At 40.7% G+C, this 18,725-nt stretch overlaps 1 protein-coding gene across 4 annotated transcripts in view; it reads right to left on the reverse strand.

Moving 5' to 3' along the window:
- Window positions 1–11,262, reverse strand: part of ctnnd2b (catenin (cadherin-associated protein), delta 2b) — a 146,631-nt gene extending 135,369 nt beyond the window's left edge. For all 4 annotated transcript variants that reach the window (XM_072364640.1, XM_072364637.1, XM_072364638.1 and 1 more), the window contains exon 1: window positions 11,025–11,262. The gene's annotated coding sequence lies outside the window, so the exon portion shown is untranslated. The remainder of the gene's footprint in view (window positions 1–11,024) is intronic.
- Between the last annotated feature and the right edge of the window lie 7,463 nt (window positions 11,263–18,725).

The raw sequence follows: 18,725 nt of genomic DNA on the forward strand, positions 1-18,725 counted from the left end.
AGAACATGTACATTTAGAGCTAAACATTTGTGGGAGAGGAGCTTAACGGTGGATAAAGTCAACGTTTTATGCCAGACTAAAATGGTTACTTCTTCACATTCATCAGTAACTGGAAGCCACTGCCTAACAGTCATTTCAGCCTCTAATACTGCAGTCACCGTGAGGAGGCAGCAGTAGATACTGGATGCCTAAGACTTGCCATCAATGTGAGGAGGTAGCAGTAGATACTGGATGCTTAAGACTTGCCATCACTGTGAGGAGGTAGCAGTAGATACTGGATGCCTAAGACTTGCCATCAATGTGAGGAGGTAGCAGTAGATACTGGATGCCTAAGACTTGCCATCAATGTGAGGAGGTAGCAGTAGATACTGGATGCCTAAGACTTGCCATCAATGTGAGGAGGTAGCAGTATATACTGGATGCCTAAGACTTGCCATCAATGTGAGGAGGTAGCAGTAGATACTGGATGCCTAAGACTTGCCATCAATGTGAGGAGGTAGCAGTAGATACTGGATGCCTAAGACTTGCCATCAATGTGAGGAGGTAGCAGTAGATACTGGATGCCTAAGACTTGCCATCAATGTGAGGAGGTAGCAGTAGATACTGGATGCCTAAGACTTGCCATCAATGTGAGGAGGTAGCAGTAGATACTGGATGCCTAAGACTTGCCATCAATGTGAGGAGGTAGCAGTAGATACTGGATGCCTAAGACTTGCCATCAATGTGAGGAGGTAGCAGTAGATACTGGATGCCTAAGACTTGCCATCAATGTGAGGAGGTAGCAGTAGATACTGGATGCCTAAGACTTGCCATCAATGTGAGGAGGTAGCAGTAGATACTGGATGCCTAAGACTTGCCATCAATGTGAGGAGGTAGCAGTAGATACTGGATGCCTAAGACTTGCCATCAATGTGAGGAGGTAGCAGTAGATACTGGATGCCTAAGACTTGCCATCAATGTGAGGAGGTAGCAGTAGATACTGGATGCCTAAGACTTGCCATCAATGTGAGGAGGTAGCAGTATATACTGGATGCCTAAGACTTGCCATCAATGTGAGGAGGTAGCAGTAGATACTGGATGCCTAAGACTTGCCATCAATGTGAGGAGGTAGCAGTAGATACTGGATGCCTAAGACTTGCCATCAATGTGAGGAGGTAGCAGTAGATACTGGATGCCTAAGACTTGCCATCAATGTGAGGAGGTAGCAGTAGATACTGGATGCCTAAGACTTGCCATCAATGTGAGGAGGTAGCAGTAGATACTGGATGCCTAAGACTTGCCATCAATGTGAGGAGGTAGCAGTAGATACTGGATGCCTAAGACTTGCCATCAATGTGAGGAGGTAGCAGTAGATACTGGATGCCTAAGACTTGCCATCAATGTGAGGAGGTAGCAGTAGATACTGGATGCCTAAGACTTGCCATCAATGTGAGGAGGTAGCAGTAGATACTGGATGCCTAAGACTTGCCATCAATGTGAGGAGGTAGCAGTAGATACTGGATGCCTAAGACTTGCCATCAATGTGAGGAGGTAGCAGTAGATACTGGATGCCTAAGACTTGCCATCAATGTGAGGAGGTAGCAGTAGATACTGGATGCCTAAGACTTGCCATCAATGTGAGGAGGTAGCAGTAGATACTGGATGCCTAAGACTTGCCATCAATGTGAGGAGGTAGCAGTAGATACTGGATGCCTAAGACTTGCCATCAATGTGAGGAGGTAGCAGTAGATACTGGATGCCTAAGACTTGCCATCAATGTGAGGAGGTAGCAGTAGATACTGGATGCCTAAGACTTGCCATCAATGTGAGGAGGTAGCAGTAGATACTGGATGCCTAAGACTTGCCATCAATGTGAGGAGGTAGCAGTAGATACTGGATGCCTAAGACTTGCCATCAATGTGAGGAGGTAGCAGTAGATACTGGATGCCTAAGACTTGCCATCAATGTGAGGAGGTAGCAGTAGATACTGGATACCTAAGACTTGCCATCAATGTGAGGAGGTAGCAGTAGATACTGGATGCCTAAGACTTGCCATCACTGTGAGGAGGTAGCAGTAGATACTGGATGCCTAAGACTTGCCATCATTGTGAAGAGGTAACAGTAGATACTGGATGTCTAAGACTTGCCATCAATGTGAGGAGGTAGCAGTAGATACTGGATGTCTAAGACTTGCCATCATAATAATGGCAGCGCTTGCAGGATGGCAGAAGGCACAAATTAATTTTCGGACTTGTCCATGAAATTGTAAGAACGGTTTTAAATACTATCACTTTCTACTGCAGTTTGACACAAACCTTTATGACCTAAGGCAATAATTTTCTAAGAAATTTGTGGTTTTAGTTTCACATTTCATAAAACGGAGCATGATGTCCATTTTGTGAATTATGGTCCCATTTATAGTAAGATGATTAAAGCATGCTATGTATTAGTTTGGTGCTTTGTTGTGATTGATAATCCGCTGCCAGTGGGACTACATCATTTCATCGGTCTCAGTCATCCACTGCACATTCATGGCTTCTGCTCAACCTGAGGCTTCCCAGTTTAATGTGTGATCTCAGTGGTTCCAACCATTTACTGTTTGCAGTCTGTGCTTTCTACAACACATCCCCCTTTTACTTTTATCAAACTTGTTGTCCTTGGCCCCAGATGACATTGCCCCAAGTAACATGACTCTACAGTTTCCTCTGGATCCACAAAAGACAGTGATACAAAACATTTTACTCTTATGCAGTAGTATTATATATACACTATATAATATATATTATAATATAATATTATATATATTATACGGACTGCAAAATCAGTGGAGTTCCCATAAAAGGAAGCATCGGTATCGTTTGCAGTCATTTATTCTTTGTGCACTATGAAAATTTCATACAGATTTAATGGCCATTCTTGTAATGTTTGCTAGTCATTTCACAAAAAGCTACAATGTCAAGCTCACAGTAGCACAAAAGGATAAGACAAGAGTCACCAATGTCATTAGTATGAAGCTTATAGGATGTATAACCCACAGCAATCCATTCAATAGATACTGAGAAATGTCTGTCTGGATTTAACAGAATTGTCCCATGCTCCGAAGTGCACTGATAACTAATGAACAGAATAGTCAACAGTCAACTAGAAGCATGATGCAATATCTTTGGGCGGCAGCAAATAGAATGGGGCAGCAAAGTGCTGAGCAAACCTTTAAGATAAAGAGGAGATTAGTGTCTGTCAGGGCACTGGCTGGATGTGAGAGCAGTGAATGAAGAGGCATTAAAGCCAGACAAAGCTGGCTCTCACTGGCCAGACGCCACTTCCTCTGCTGCACGCGTACACTCACAAACCCAGTCACTGAAAACCTGCAAGCAAGCAAATGCCCGCAAAGGGTTAGAAGTAAATAAAAGCTCTGATAAACAAAATGCATTTAAAGTATGAAAAATGCTTAGGACAAACATTTTCTGAGAAAGAACAGATAACACAGCCTTTCATTTTTGAAGACCTTTCTTTCTCCGTTTATTTTTTTCCCCACTTTCTGTCTACTTTAAGTGATTTTTTTTCTTTACATATTACATTCAAAGTGCCATTGGTGACAAAATTATCGAGGACACATACTGGAGCAATGGAAAACAATGACACCATACAGTTTGCAACAGACCCGATACAAACCAGTCAGCAAAATCAAATAAAAAAAAAAGGAAAAATGATAAAGACAGGAAGAAAGAAGCCACAGAGGCACGGAGGGTGGAGCTGCTGGGGACAACGAGAAGAAAGTCGCAGTTGCAAAAGTTAAAAAAGATCATCACAATCTGATGTCAGTGTGTTTAGTGTTAATGTGTTGTTTTATTTAGCCAACAAGAGCAAAACATTACATTAATAGGGCTACTATGCCCTCTTTGAAACCACTTACCGTCAACCAGATAAAAATGATCTGTCTGTGAAAAGTCCGTATGAACTTATCCTCAGCCCGTTTCACAGAACAAAGGCAGTGAAGTATCATACAGCAGAGGGAGAACTGCTCTCATCAAGGTGATAAGTGATAAATGGGAGTTTGACCACAATGTGTGTTTGGGTTGTTTTTTTTTTAAACTTTCTAGCTCCAAAAGCTCCACTGGACATAATGGCTAATGGCTTTCCCTCAGCAGCATAAACCATAAGAAGCTCATCTGTAATTATGTAAGGCCCACTCACATGTAAGAGTGAGAACAAAGAGCTGTCGAGCTGCAGCTGACAGTCCTCCAACACCCACCAGGCCCAAAACACACATCTACGAAGAAACAAGGGCACCAAAAAAGCAAACATATTGAAAGGAGCACTTCCCCCTTGGCAGGACAGTAGTGTGAGCTGGTAAATGTGTCAAAAGTATGCTGCCTTTGTTCAACTGTACAGTCCACGGGAATCATGAACAGTAAATAAAGAGCAGTAAGCAATTCCAATTTTAAATCTAGCTTTAAATGTGTTATTTGTAAATCAGACAAATGCACACCGTTTTGAGCCATAAAGTTATAATCTTTGTTATATCGAGATAATGAGATAATAAGTTGTTATCACGAGATTAAAGTGCATTAAAAAAATAAAAATTAAAAAAAATCTGCGGCCATTCTTGGCTTCCGTTGTTTTGGTTATTTGTTTGTGCTGGAATTTTATTCATGTAAAGGGAAATAGATGTAAGGGGGGGTTACAAAACAAATTAACGAACTACAAATCGACACATGATTCCATGTAAAGGTAACCACTGCATCAATTACTTGGTCAGCATCATTTCATGGGTTTTCACACCAAATATGAATCACAAGTTTTATCAATGATCTTGTCTGAGAAATGCTCCACGCCACTTGTCCAGCTCTCCCCCACAAAAAGAGATTAAAAACTGCAGGACATGGACCCCTTCTTGACACCCCTTTAGCCTCATTTATTCATGTTCCCATAAACTCTCATCACACTAGACTAGCTTAAATTCAAGCTTTTTTTCTGTTTAAGATTACATTTCATTTCTGTAAAACATAACAATAGTGACTATCTGATATTAGGCAAACTTGCATGACACAAGAAAAAAAAAAACTTGATCTGTCCAAAACAAGATTTTTTTTTTTCAAACGTTTTAGTCCGACCAAAATCATACAGAACCAAGCTTCTCACAATTGAGCTCACACACACACACAGCTCAACAAATGCTAAACTAGGTTTTATCACCTAAACTCAATCAAAAGGTAACCAATTTTTGTCGTAATATGTTGTGTTTCCATGCAACCATGGTAACCAGCAAAGCGGCCACCATGAAGGTAATGATTGTGCTGTTAAAGTTACCAATATGTTGCTCGTGAACACATGAATGACTGACAGCACTGGACGCCATCGTGATTTAAAACAAATGGCTGATTTGATTATTTCGGTTAGAGGACTTGTTGCTTTATCGCTTCTTTGTTTGGTTCCGATTTGTTTGGTAAGTAGGTCTAAGCTCCCAAACTCCTTGGTTAAATCAAATAAATAATCATGGGTTAAGTTCAAATATACCGTTTTACAAGGTTAACTACATGTTAGAAGGCAAACATCTGCATCAAGCGAAGGAGAAGTTCCACTAACAGTAATGTCACTACCGTCATTCTTACAAAAATTTAAAAATTTGATTATTTATTTATTTTTAAATCAACAAACAATAATGTGCATTTTTCGTTGTCGCATTGTTCAAAAAGAAAATTTTTTTTTAAATACACCTCCAAGGACCATTGTATTGTTTTAGGATATCTATGCGCCACATAGGTTTATTATTATGTGTTATAAAGAAGATCATGTGCCCACACACAATCTTACAGCAACAAACCTGAAGGGGAACACTGCCTTCCCACTCCCATCCACCCACTCACTGTCTCCCTGACACACGCCAAGCTAATTGGGAGTCACCCCTTGCTGACCTCACCTCATCCACAAAAAGAGTCATCGCCATGACAGCAGAGTCTGGCTCATTATCTCCAACAAAGGTCGGCCTTGTTGGAGTCCAAACTGCCGGACCGCACCTGGATGACATCATGACAAATCCATGTTGCCAGGGCAACCGCAAATTTGGCATCCACAACTTGGCTACGTTCCACTCCGTGGGGGATTGATTGGGTGAGCAATGCAGCGAGAGGTGGATTAAGAGGAGTATTATTGTCTCCCTCAGTGCAGAGGGACACGCAGGGTCTTAGCTTTGCCAGAAACTGAGAGGATTGTGGACTCACTGAAACAGTGATGAGAGACCTGGCCTGAACTCTGCTTAACACAGAGATGAAAGATGCCTCTCATTTAACCAATACTAATTCAATTGCTTATGTTCTGCATTGATTAAAGGATAGTTTGGAGAGCTTCTGGCTAAGCAGTTATTAAGCTTAACTAAATATCATCATTTAACTTAACGAGACATAGGCGCCTTTTCCCTCAAATGTCTGTTCTTTCCACAACAGGATGGGAGTCATAGCAAATAATGGTGCAAAGTGACTTTGCGAAGGGAGTCTTCCCTCTGGAAAGTGCACACACTCAACCACAGAGCGAAAAGAACAGAACTCAAGTGACAAAAAGATGTGTCCAGCAAACAGCCATTATCCCGTCCATATACAGCGATCTGCTCTCCTTTTATTTTTGTGACAGAGGGGAGGGAAAACCACTCAGTGCCTGAGACAGAAAAGCAAAGTGCTGTTGTTACTCGCCAGCATCCATTAGTGCACTAGCCTGACTCACGAGTGGAAGAGAGAGAATATGGTTGTGGTTGTTCAGTCACCTGAGCTCTGCGCCTGGTCAGTGCTGCAGGTGCTCCATTAACACACACTCAAATGTCGCTCTTTACCTGGTCTCTTAAGTTGCCAGGTTTTTCTTCTGTGCCAATACAGGAGGTGTTGTAACCCTTATAAAGCCGGTCAGAGAAGACTTGTGTGATTAAATGCAGATGTTTTGCCTTTAAGTGACAGATATGGAGTTAACATTCATCCTTACCCTTTCCAGCATCATGGAATAAACTGCTGTGTGCTTGGAAAACGAGAGATGAATTTATTTCATGAATAAACTATAAGGGCACTCAGAGCGCAGTCCTATCTGCACCCATCTTGCAATTTTAAAGTGATTTGGATCTACACCAGAATTGAATGTGCTCCTCCTTTTGCCAACACCTAACCTCTCTACTCAGTTTAGTTTCAGGTTTTCTCATGCACACCATTCCCATCCGATTGGAAAATGTAGCTTCAGAGGAAAATTTTGAGTGTGAGCAAATGTAGATCAAAATCAGAGTGTAACAAAGTAAGCGAAAGAGTGAAAGACAGGAGAGGATCTTGTGCAAAAATGTTAATTCCAATTGTTACTCACGACTGGAGCCGCATTCATTTTCAAAGATTAACAGGAAACACTTTGTATGAAGTTATTTACAGGTCCAACTGGAGACACTTCATTAATAAATATGCTGTTGGCTCCAAATTCATGGCATCATACGGTTTCAATTTTATGATTCATCTTTCACTTATTATTTCAAAATTCTTTGTGTCAGCTTTGACTGAAAATGTGGTCCTGTGCTTGTCCTGCTTCTTTTTTCTTTTTTTTTTTAATCTCCTACCATCTTATTTTGCTCTCAGTGGCTCACAGAAGGAGACAGTTGACCAGGCAACGCATCTCACCATCTACTCACTGATGCCGGGGTAAGGGGGGTGCCTGCTGTGATATGAATCAGATGCAGCAACAATTGAAATACAATGACCTGGCAACAGAGTCGAGCTCCCCATGTGTCTCTGTGTCAGAACAAGGTTATCAGCAGAGATTATCAGGTTAGGATGATGGCTGACTGGTTCGTATCACAAATGGTTTTGCCAAAAAAAAAAAAAAGAAAAGAAAAGAAAAAGTATCTCAGTTGTCCCGCATTGTCATTTTATATCACATTAGACTGCAGTTGTTCTGAAACTGCTACTGTTTGCAACAACAGGAGAAAGAGAGCACAATAGTGTCATGGGAATAGCCTTGTAGAAAAGAAATATTGCTGTCATCATCCAGTTGTATTTATTATTTATAATAATATCAATGTAGAGAATCTCCTTGCAGCTATTATTTTTTATGCAATATGTCAGAGAGTCTACAGGGAAAAATTAAATGACATAAGCACTCATAAAAACAACATTAGATACCAAAGCACGCTATAGTAATGCTGCCTCCAAAGTGGGTCACCGGATGATTTCTACTAATAAATTATTTGCCAAACAACCTATAGGATGTGCATATGGTACCTGCAATATCCCTGATGGTTTTCTCTCCACAAGTTCTTTCCTCCGAGTAGCTTGACCTCTTTTTTTAAACTCTGTTCTCATTGAATCATTGATTGATTTAAGACAAAGACACATACATCATCTAATGGTGCTAAACACTTCAAATACTCACACATTGAAAGGCTGATGTCCACCTATAAGTGGCCCAGCTTTGAAGTACTGTGATTATGTTACCACACTGTTAAAGATGGAGAATATTAGTGGTGGGTCTTGTTTTTTGGGGTTTCAATCACTGTTTCTATAGGGGATAACAGCACTGTATCTAAAGAGTCACTTATTTTACTCATTCCCTTTCCTTCTGGTCTTAAATCAGATGTGCAAATTATATAAATTGATCTTGGGCTTGAGACTGTCAAGGAAAATATTTTGATTCCGAGTCTTGTGCAGGAAGCTATATGTCCCGGGAAGTCAGTGAGAGGCCATTAGAAGTTTGTCCACATCACATGTATCATCTTATGAATATAAAAACTTAATGAAGCCTGTTGAGGCAGAAGCAGCTGAGGCGAGTCTTTGGAAAAGGATGATAGCATCCACCGAACACTTCCCTGTACCGTGGCGGAGTGAATCACTTTTCAGACTTTCCTCCAGGGACGTTGCTATAAAGGGTCATTCCACCATATATCATGAATCTTTGGCAATTAGGCAGAGAAATGGAGAGAAAGAGGCTGGAGAGATGGGAGATGGTGGTGGGGTGATAAGGGGTACTATATCCCAGAGTAGCAGTAGAATTGTTCTCTGAAGATTTCTGCCTTCCCGTAATGCTGCCCAGCATGTTACCAGAATGCTACATTAGAGGAAAGAAGCTCTTTGATCCGTTAAATGTTGTGTGATGAGAACACTGGCTAGCGGTTTCACCTGTGTGTGTGTGTGCGTGTGTGTTGAGTGTTCAGATCCCTGCTTTGGGATGTTGAAAACCTAACTTGCAGCAGTCAGTAAACAAACTGTGTGTGCTCTGGCAGACTAAATGAAAACTGGATACAAGAAGGTGACGCTGTGGTCATGTTCTGAGTTGCAACATGAGAAAACAGCTTGCATTAAAATGCAGATAATGGCAATAAAGCCAATGTTTCATTACGAGGTCAGTCTTTGGCAAGCCTGTTACAAAATGTGAAGCGTGAGGTCCTATGTGGAGTAACAAGATAAATATGAAGGAGCACTAGTTGTTTCTTCTCAATTTGTTTTTATTTCCAGAAAGTCAAATTCAGCAAGTTGTGGCTTCTCTTTTGCCTTTCTTTAAATTGACAATAAATCTACAAATTCACCCCCTAACTACCTACCCAAGTGCCAAAGCAGAGGCACAGCCGTCAAGTAAAGCAATGCCAAATTTATAACCTCATCTGACTTCTAGTGATTGCTGTTCTTCCTCAGCAGGAACCCCATCAGAAGTTCATAAAAATGCCATCACCATACCAGGAGCCTCTGTGGGATCCTAACAGGTGTTGTTGTCGGCTTGTATTAGGCTAATGTACCACTGGGAGCCACTGTAGTAATTTAAAAAAATCAGGAGGCCTGGTAAAACTGTTGCTTTTACTGTAGATACAACAACCAAGTCTGATGAAGAGGTTGTCTTGAGTAGCTTTGATTGGTTCAAGCACAAAATAACAGCTGAGAGACTCCAATGACTCCTGTGGTAGGATGCCTAGTTCATAAACTGCAGAAACAAGTATTGCAAACTGACAAACTGATGTTCAAGCTACAATACCTACAAATCCTTCATGATTCTCCACTCAAACCAAGCATACTGTACAGGAAACAAGCAGCATAAGCAACTTAATCGGACATTTCACTGTCCAGCTTAATCTGCTCCGCTGTTTACCAACCCCAGCACTGCTATGTTTGCAATATCCATCAAATAAGACTTCTTATCAGGTCCCGTGATCAACAGCACTATGGTCCATTTGAAAAACTTGGTGAAATATCACAGCTCAGGCAGCAGGAAGGGCCCCCCCATGTCTGCCAGGTCAGGGAGCAGAAATTTACAGATAATTAGCGCGAGCAAATGTTGTGATGATCTCTGCTGAAACATAGTACTCTTGGCAACGTGATGAATGTGATTAATTACTCCACGTGAAGGGCAGAAACAACCTTGTCAGACACACGATATGGGGGTGTATTCGGCTCTCAACACGGAGAACACAGGCGGCAAGATGCTCTTCATCCGTGCACATGCCTAGCTGATGGCCGAGGGGAGCCACATTTCAGAACGTCCAAGCATGGCACCGCAAAGGCAGCACAAAGACGCGAAGCGATGAGCCGCTGTCACGTAATAATCTTACGAACGTCGCTCAAATTTAGGTCAATCAGAAAGTAATAGTGTTTTCGGAGCAGCCAACCCCCTGGTCTCTCCATCCCTGCCGCTGCTCCGACCCCCGCCCCATCACACACATACACACATACCGGCCTATGGATGTATGCACGGCGAGTTGAGATGAAATAGAGGGCGGGAGGAGGGGTAGTGGTGGTGGTGGTGGTGGTGGGGATTCCATTTTCAGTCCATGATCAATGCAAGCGCACCGCAGCCCTTCAATGCATCATTACAATTAACACAATCCACATCACACCTCGGGAGAAACTGACATGAGATAAAGCAGAAATTTAAAGAAAAAAATCCAAACACCTGGGACACACTTAAGCCAAAATACAAGAGCCAGCCATATTCCCAACACGCTGTCAAATTCAAGCAAATTCTTATGTCAAGCATTTACTCATTTGGGAGGTGTGAGAGGAGCGAAATGTGGAAAGTGGGATGACATTGCGCCTGCTTACTGTAAAATAAATTCCCCGGGGAATGGAGAGCTTCCTTTCTTCCCTCTTGACTCTCCTCCTTTCCGACGAGCGAATTTCCCGAAATTCAGACCATGCAAAACAGGTAGTCAGTCATTCCACCCCTCCGAAGTATTTGCTCCTGCTCGGTTGAGTGGGAAAAGGAAAGCCAGCATCCGAGAGAGGAGAGAGCCAGCTGTGGGGAGGAAATGAGGGAGGAAGGAAGGAGCGGCAGGGCCAGAGCACTGCGCACAGGAGAGGAGGCAAGGAGAGCGGCAGAGGTGCTTCACTCCCTCTCTCTCCAAGTTCACAATAAAACATCCCCCCCATCTCTGCCAGACAGACTGACAGACGGCTCGGGTACCAGTGTCAGCAGCGACACCCACCGGTGATGGGAGGGACTGCATTATGGGGGGTGATTAGTGCCACAGACCCGGAACAGCTGGAAGAGAGAAGAGTGTAAAAGGTATTCTGCTGAAGGTGCCTAAACGTTTAGCTGATAAACAAACAAAAAGGGCTTATATGCAACTCTTACGCTTCTCAAACAACTGAAGATGTAAGCTTGGGTGTACATTATAGTCCTAAAAGACACACCTGGGTCATTACAATGGAGCTTAAAGATTGTCAACTCCTTAACAATTCCAATAATTTGGCATTAATGTGACCTATAAAACAGCATATTTTCACACGTTTTTTTAAACTGTACCTTGATATTTGAGGTACAGGTTTACTGTGCTAAAATGTTGAAAATGGGAGAAAAGGGGGGGTGGGGTGGGTAATTCAGACAACGTAGTGACAACATCAATGAAAATATCTTTACTCACCCTCAAAATGCCTCTTTATACCAGCCAAAAGCAGCACAGTCCTCAAACCCCAGTGGCTGCAGTGGTAATACAACATCACACCCAGCAGCACAGCGGAAGCCACCAGGAAGCAGAATCTCACATCGTATCACACCATACCTCTTGACACCATTTCTCAGTCATAGTCTATTGTGCATTCTTACCAACGCAGACAAACTCTAACCCCTTTGTTAAACTGGCTGGAAGAACACAATACATGCAGAATCGTGTGCCAAATCAGGACAAAGCTTTTACAAGAGGGAGTTGGAGCACAAAAGAACGCTGGGGAAAAAAAGTTTGTAACCTACTTGAGTTGAGCGAGTCGGAGAATATACAGATCCCTTCACTCTTTTCTATCTCTGGATCCATCTATATTCGTCTCCGTCTCATTCTGCCTCCATTCTCTCTGTTCCCGTTTGTATAACATTTCTTTGTTCATTCAGCTGTAAGCTTTTTCCAAATGCCACTGTCAGCGGTGTCAGTGGCTAAATAAATCTTGCAGACAATGTTCTCATATGAACCGTTTGCTTCATTGAGCAACAAATGGCTTTGGATTTTCAAATTAACCACGAAACACAGCCAAAATGTCATACCGTGATGCTCTAAGAAGCAGTAATTTTAATTTAAAGCTAACAATAAAGGATCCCCAAACAGAAGCAGATGCATCTATGTTGCCTCAGCACTCATTCTTGAAAATTGCATGGGCTATTTTTTTATTTTTTATGAATACATATGTTGGAAAGAGTCTGTGTTCTCATTTATTTACTGCACTACTCCTAATAAGCTTTCCTAGCTCTATTTCTTGCCGTATACTTTGTTTGAGCTATTCTTATCTGTAACCCATCATCTGCTGATCTAATGACCTGACATGTCCACGGGTAACATTAAAGTTTCATCTGACCTAACCTAAAAATTGAAGTCCCCTTAAGCAAGGCACTTGTCTGCTTCAGTGGAGCTGCTCATTGTCCATCAGCAGGGGAACGGATTTGTATGAAGAAGCAGCTCGCAGGTGTCAGGATGGGTGGGCGTTTGTGTGCGATGCAGGATGCTGCGGGGACTAGTGCACACAAATTCATATATGAACCTATATTGAACTGAGGCAAGAAGATTGGTGTGAGACTGGTTTCACACACACACACACACACACAAAGCTGGTGAAAAATCATGGCAACATGTGACATTCATAGTAGGAGAAATGTTTCTGTGTTGTAGCCATGCGAGAGGCCTTGCTGTATGGATGCCAGTGTCGGTTGGTCTGTCTATCCACAGCTCTGACCCAAAGTAAACTATATCAACAGTAACCAAATTCAATTGTGATGGCCCTGAAGTGATGAATCCTTCCAACTTTGGTAACGGTTTGTTCCACTGTGCAACCAAGCATGGGTCTAAATTCAAATGTCTCAGTGGCTGAAAATTCAGTGACACCTTTTCTTTTTTACTTTCTCACCAAAATTGGCTTGGTTTAGACACACACACTACATTAGAGTTAGGAAAAGATTATGGCTGGAAAAAAAACATGCCGCTGCCTGGTGCACAAGCTCTGGACATATTTTTATCTTTTTAAAAAAATGTTATGTCTGCCATAAAATATTAAAAATATTTAAATATTTTTTCCTCTGCTGGTCTGGATGCTGTGCTGCTTGAATTCTTTTTCTTTTTTCTTTTAATAGTGAATTTTTCATGCTATGCTTGGTTTAGAGGCCTCACATACCATCTGTGATACCACTGCTATCGCTTTTTCTGTCGTGAGCTTGAGATAAAGAAAATGCTAACCTATTCTACTAACGCCATGTTAATCTTTATCAGAGTGCTTATGTTTACATTCTGTAAATCCGACAGGTGTGCCCCCTTGTGGAATCCTCCGGTAAAAATGAGCCATCAGCTGAGAACGGAGAGCTGCTTACACGAACGTGATGTGAAACAGCAAGTATATTTTGCAGCCTAAGACCTCAAATCCAAATGAGCTAAAGAGCAGATGTCAAGCATGCAGAGCAGGAGCAAAAGGAAGAGAAAGGAGTGGGACGTTTTTCCCCATGATTGTCATGGGAAGTGAGATCACTAATAGATCAAATGGACGAGCTTGGAGCCCTGATAAGGGAAGTATTATTGAGTTGAATTTAATTTAACTAAAAGCAAAGCTCCATGGTTAAAGTTAAAAACTATGATAAAATACATTCTTGCCACGTTAATGGATGCCATTTTCACACTTGCAGTTGCTCTCACAACCATAAGGAATTGCACATTTAAATGTAATTGTAGGTCGTATGTGCCTGCATGAACAAATGATCCATGGAGAAGTTTTTTGGGCACAGTCCCGCCCTTCCAGACAGATTAGGTTAAATATTCATAATCTGCCATTACGTGTCCAGATGGGCCAGGTTCCAAAATAACTAGTATGCATCAGCTTTGACAGCACAGTAAATCTTTAAACAATCCAGCAGCTGGGACAATGAAATATTTTGATTATACATATTGGTGCAGAAATATAAATGTCTAAATTCTAGCAACTGTAAAATTCCTGCAATTTCCAGTAGAAGCGAGCTAGATTTAATCAAATTCATTGTTTGGGGGGCTTATTGCTGAGATGCAACGGTCTCTTGCTTTCAGCAAGAATTGGCTGGTATTCCCCAGCCAGGTTCCTTACAGCCTCACAGCTTATTTCCACCATCACTACTGACTGGTATGAAATGCATTCTGCAAATTCCTGCCTACACTAAGATGGGTATTTAGACAAAGTAAGAGTTTTCATCTGCATTTGCACCTCTCATTCACACACAAATGTTGTTTTCAGACAGAAATCTTTAAACACACTGTCCAAAGTGAGGATGTTTGAAAAGTCCTTTCTTAGTCTAAGAGTTTGTACATGACACACAAAGGCTTTGAGCATTACGGGATCCTTTGTGCATGCACACTATTACTTGGTGTAATGAGCACACTCTGGAGACCATAGCAACAAGGGCATCTATATACTGGCTTCTCTTTCGTCACCTTATACTTTATCATATTAGTGAGAAACAACTCGTCCGTCCACACAAACAAATCGTATTTGTTTTTCTGTTTTGTCACTGCACAAACAACCGTTTGTGTACTGAAAATTTGCTCAAGAAGAATCACCTCAGTAGGCATGCTGAGAATGTTCTTCTCTTGTATTTTAGTGTTATCTATGTAGACAGTATCGCCACCTACTGGTCAGTCATAATATTTTCATTGAATTCTCCTGAATTTCAGCATACTCATCTGGACAGATTCTTTAAAAGGTTAGGAAACATATTCATACAAAAAAATTATATATATATTCTTTTTTTAGAGTTTTTTTAGTTGAGACTGTACCTATATACTGTACTTATACTACACTTGGCAAGATATTGTAGCGGAACAGTACATAGACCATGTTGAGGTTTCACAAAAGCACAAGAACAAGTTGACTCAAGTTCACATTTTGAGAAAGTTCTATCACCTTTTGGCTTGTTGGTCCCATAAACTGTCACCACATTAGAGTATGGAAGAAAAAGGTTTATATCATATTTTTCCTTTCCTGATTTTCTGAAATTCTCCTTATTTCTTTTGTAATCAACTTTTTATTGATTTTAAACAATAATTATACAGGAAACAAACAGACACATTGAGTACCCCCCCCCCCCCCCCCCCCCCCCCCCCCCATGGAACACACATGGGGTTTTTTTTGGCGAACTCTCTCCATCAGTAATATTAAAGGGTGAGTCCTCAATTCAGCCCCCCAAGGAACCTTGAGGGAATTAAGTGCTGATCTTACTCTGAAATAGAGGAACTGTGAGCTTCTTGGGATACCAAAATGGGATATTAGATTGGGAAAATCCAAAATTGCGTTTTGGCCCGTGATGTCTCCCATTGTCCAAATGTCTTAATAAAATTTGGACCGAATTTGAATTTTACCAACCCTTTCCACAGATATCCCCATTCCAAGGGATCAAATGCTTTTTCCGCATTGAGAAATTGTCCACCTGGCAAGCCTGTCTTTTTGGCATCGGCGATGATGTAAAAGTCGGCGTAGATCATCTGATGCCAACTGTTCTTTAAGGAACCCAGTTTGGTCCAGATTGACTCCTTGGCAATCTTCTTGCCTCCAGATTAACTTCCATGCGCCTTTGTCCAGACGCATAGCGATAACCTTGGAGTAAATTTTGATATCTGCGTTAATTAGCGATATAGGGCGGTAATTTGCACAATTCTGGGGATCTCTGCCAGGCTAATGAAGCACTGACATGTCACTGAAAATACTCCTTAGTTTAATGCAGCTCTAGAACCTCTTACCTCTTCTCCTTTTGCAAAGCTTTTTGCCTTTTAGATGTATTTTATTAACTTTGACAGGGTACTTTGCATCAGACACTTCATTTCCTGTCTCGCTGCTACTCTGAACAGCTGCAGCCCCATAACTCCACTACTTCTCCACACATGATATACAATTAAATCAAATAAAAAAAGACCATAGTATCAGTAATATGGTCTGACAGGAGGCTGTGTTCTTTACTGTGGATATATACATACAGAAATGTATGAATACATAGATTTCCTGCAAGAACTCTAAAAATATCAATATCAATGGACCAGCAATTTTTTTTATAATCTTTAATCTAAATTAAAAGTTGAATGTGTAAGATTTTTTTATTTTTTTAAATATATCATGAGCAGCTCTCTCTCTGACGAATTTGTGTGCAGAATCAGGTCCGGCTACATCTTGAGCAGAGAATTAAACATGACATTCCATTCACAGATGTCTGCATCATGTCACTTTCTCTCAAAGTAGTTTGTAAAGAAAGTCTTCTCTGAAGATTACCCTTCTCGCAAAAATCAAAGAGACAGGAAGAGGCTTCAGGCAGAGAGAGACTTTATTAGCACGGGAGTGAGAGTTGCAATGTTTACTGAACATATGGTTGGAAAACACAGCAAATTTCATTGATCTACTCCAAACTGCCTCGAACCATACTCACATTTAATGAGATGGACAGTGGTGCAAGCAGAGGAATTAGAAATCAACCTTCATGAGGTTCAACCACTGCTCCCACACAGCTTCTTAGTGCTGTCAGATGGACATCCATCTCTAAAAGGTTTGTCCCCTGAGCCAAAAGCCTTTACATAAACATTCCCTTTTGTTTGCTATAAGATATTACTCGATATATCTGCTTTAAGTTTAGTAAAGAGAATACGAAAAATGGAAGAGGGAGTTGCTTGTAGCTCCCTACTAAGTGCTCTTAAAGTGTTCCATAAGGCAAAAGTAAACTTGTTATTGTCAAGTCTTTTGTTTGAGAGTCTGTGAGGTTGTCACATTCTGCTTAGTTATAAGAAGAAATATTTAGTTTGGCGTTTGAAATCAAAACCTCTTACCTCTTAGGTAAAATAAATCATTTTTACAACGCGACCATACCATGATGACACCATTTTTACTCTTAAGACTATTAGAGGTCATTTGAATGTAATTATTGGCCGTATCTGCACACATGAACAAATGAGCAACTTTTGTGTAGGAAGACAGTCTCATGTGACCACATCCTCAACTTTCAACATTCTTAAACTTAAACAGCAGAATACAATTATTTAGGTTTTGTGCTAGAAACCTGCGAAACAAATGACAAACAGTGGTTAGTTGGAAGACCACTGTTCAGTTTACCATAATCTGACATCAAAGATTGATTTGACACATGAAAAAACTGAAAGTTAGTTTGACTAACCGCTAATGTTCAAACTAATTTAACAAGTGGAAATGTTGCTTGACCAACAGAAACCATGAAAAACCACTCAAAAGTTTGTCTTATTCAAACAACAACTTAACCGAAAGCATTGTTAGATATCTTTATGTAAATGTTGATAAATACATTTATAACTAATTGCTACTTGAAAAATTTCTCCAAAAGTTATGCAACACACATTTCTACACATGTATTTCCTTAAATGGTTAGCTGAGGAGATAAAAAGGTGTCCTCTTCAACCAGTAAAATTGAGTTGCAATAATATAATTGATCTATAAAGCATCTCACATGCAGAACACAAAAAAACAAATCCTTTTGAAATAGAAAAGTCTCCTTCATTCTGAGGATTTTAAAAAAAGTACTCAGAAATCCTTAAAACCATCAGACAGCTTTGTGTACTGCATGAAAACAGTTGCCTGGCAGAATTCCCAGCTCATACCGATTCAGATCCAGATCTTCCGTCAGCAGAGTTCAGGGTAAATGAGATTGTAAAACACAAATGTTTTTAATATAGTCTTCTGAGAGCTCCTTCTCAAACTGGGAAGACTTGGTGAAGGATAAGAGGAAAGTAAAGAACAATAGTACACACATTTATTAATATTCATGCTGACAGCAGAGCTATCCTGGTACTATGCAACTATATTGCTTATAATCATACACAGGAACCAATATATTCAAATGGGAGATTTTCTGTCATGATAGAACAGGCAAAGTATGCATGCCTTTTCTCCATCAATGTTGCCTATACTGGGATCTCCATGTTCATCTGCAGAACCCACATTGTACTACCAACTGTTCATTCTCATCTAAGGCCTACCTTCACAGAGGCCACAATCAGGCTGAGTAGTTTTTGTGAACTTCTCTTTTTTAGACTTTTTAAAATCACTGGTCATAATGCTAGTTATTCTCTCTATCAATCCTAATCATCTTCTTCTCAACAAATTAATAAATAGAGGAAAAAAAAAATAAAATATTAGTCGGACTTGAAGACAACCAGTTTACTGTGATGTTGGGACAGAAAAAGATGGAAACATTATTTGGCCCTTTTTTTGATTGATTGTGAGAACCGTTTATACTGTTTAATGTTTTGTTCGTTTCTAAATCGTACTCTGCATTTTCTTCTGATTAACAGTTTATAC

The sequence above is a fragment of the Leuresthes tenuis genome, unplaced genomic scaffold (genome assembly GCF_036924035.1).
Source record: "Leuresthes tenuis unplaced genomic scaffold, fLeuTen1.0.hap1 SCAF_14, whole genome shotgun sequence".
NCBI lineage: Eukaryota > Metazoa > Chordata > Actinopteri > Atheriniformes > Atherinopsidae > Leuresthes > Leuresthes tenuis.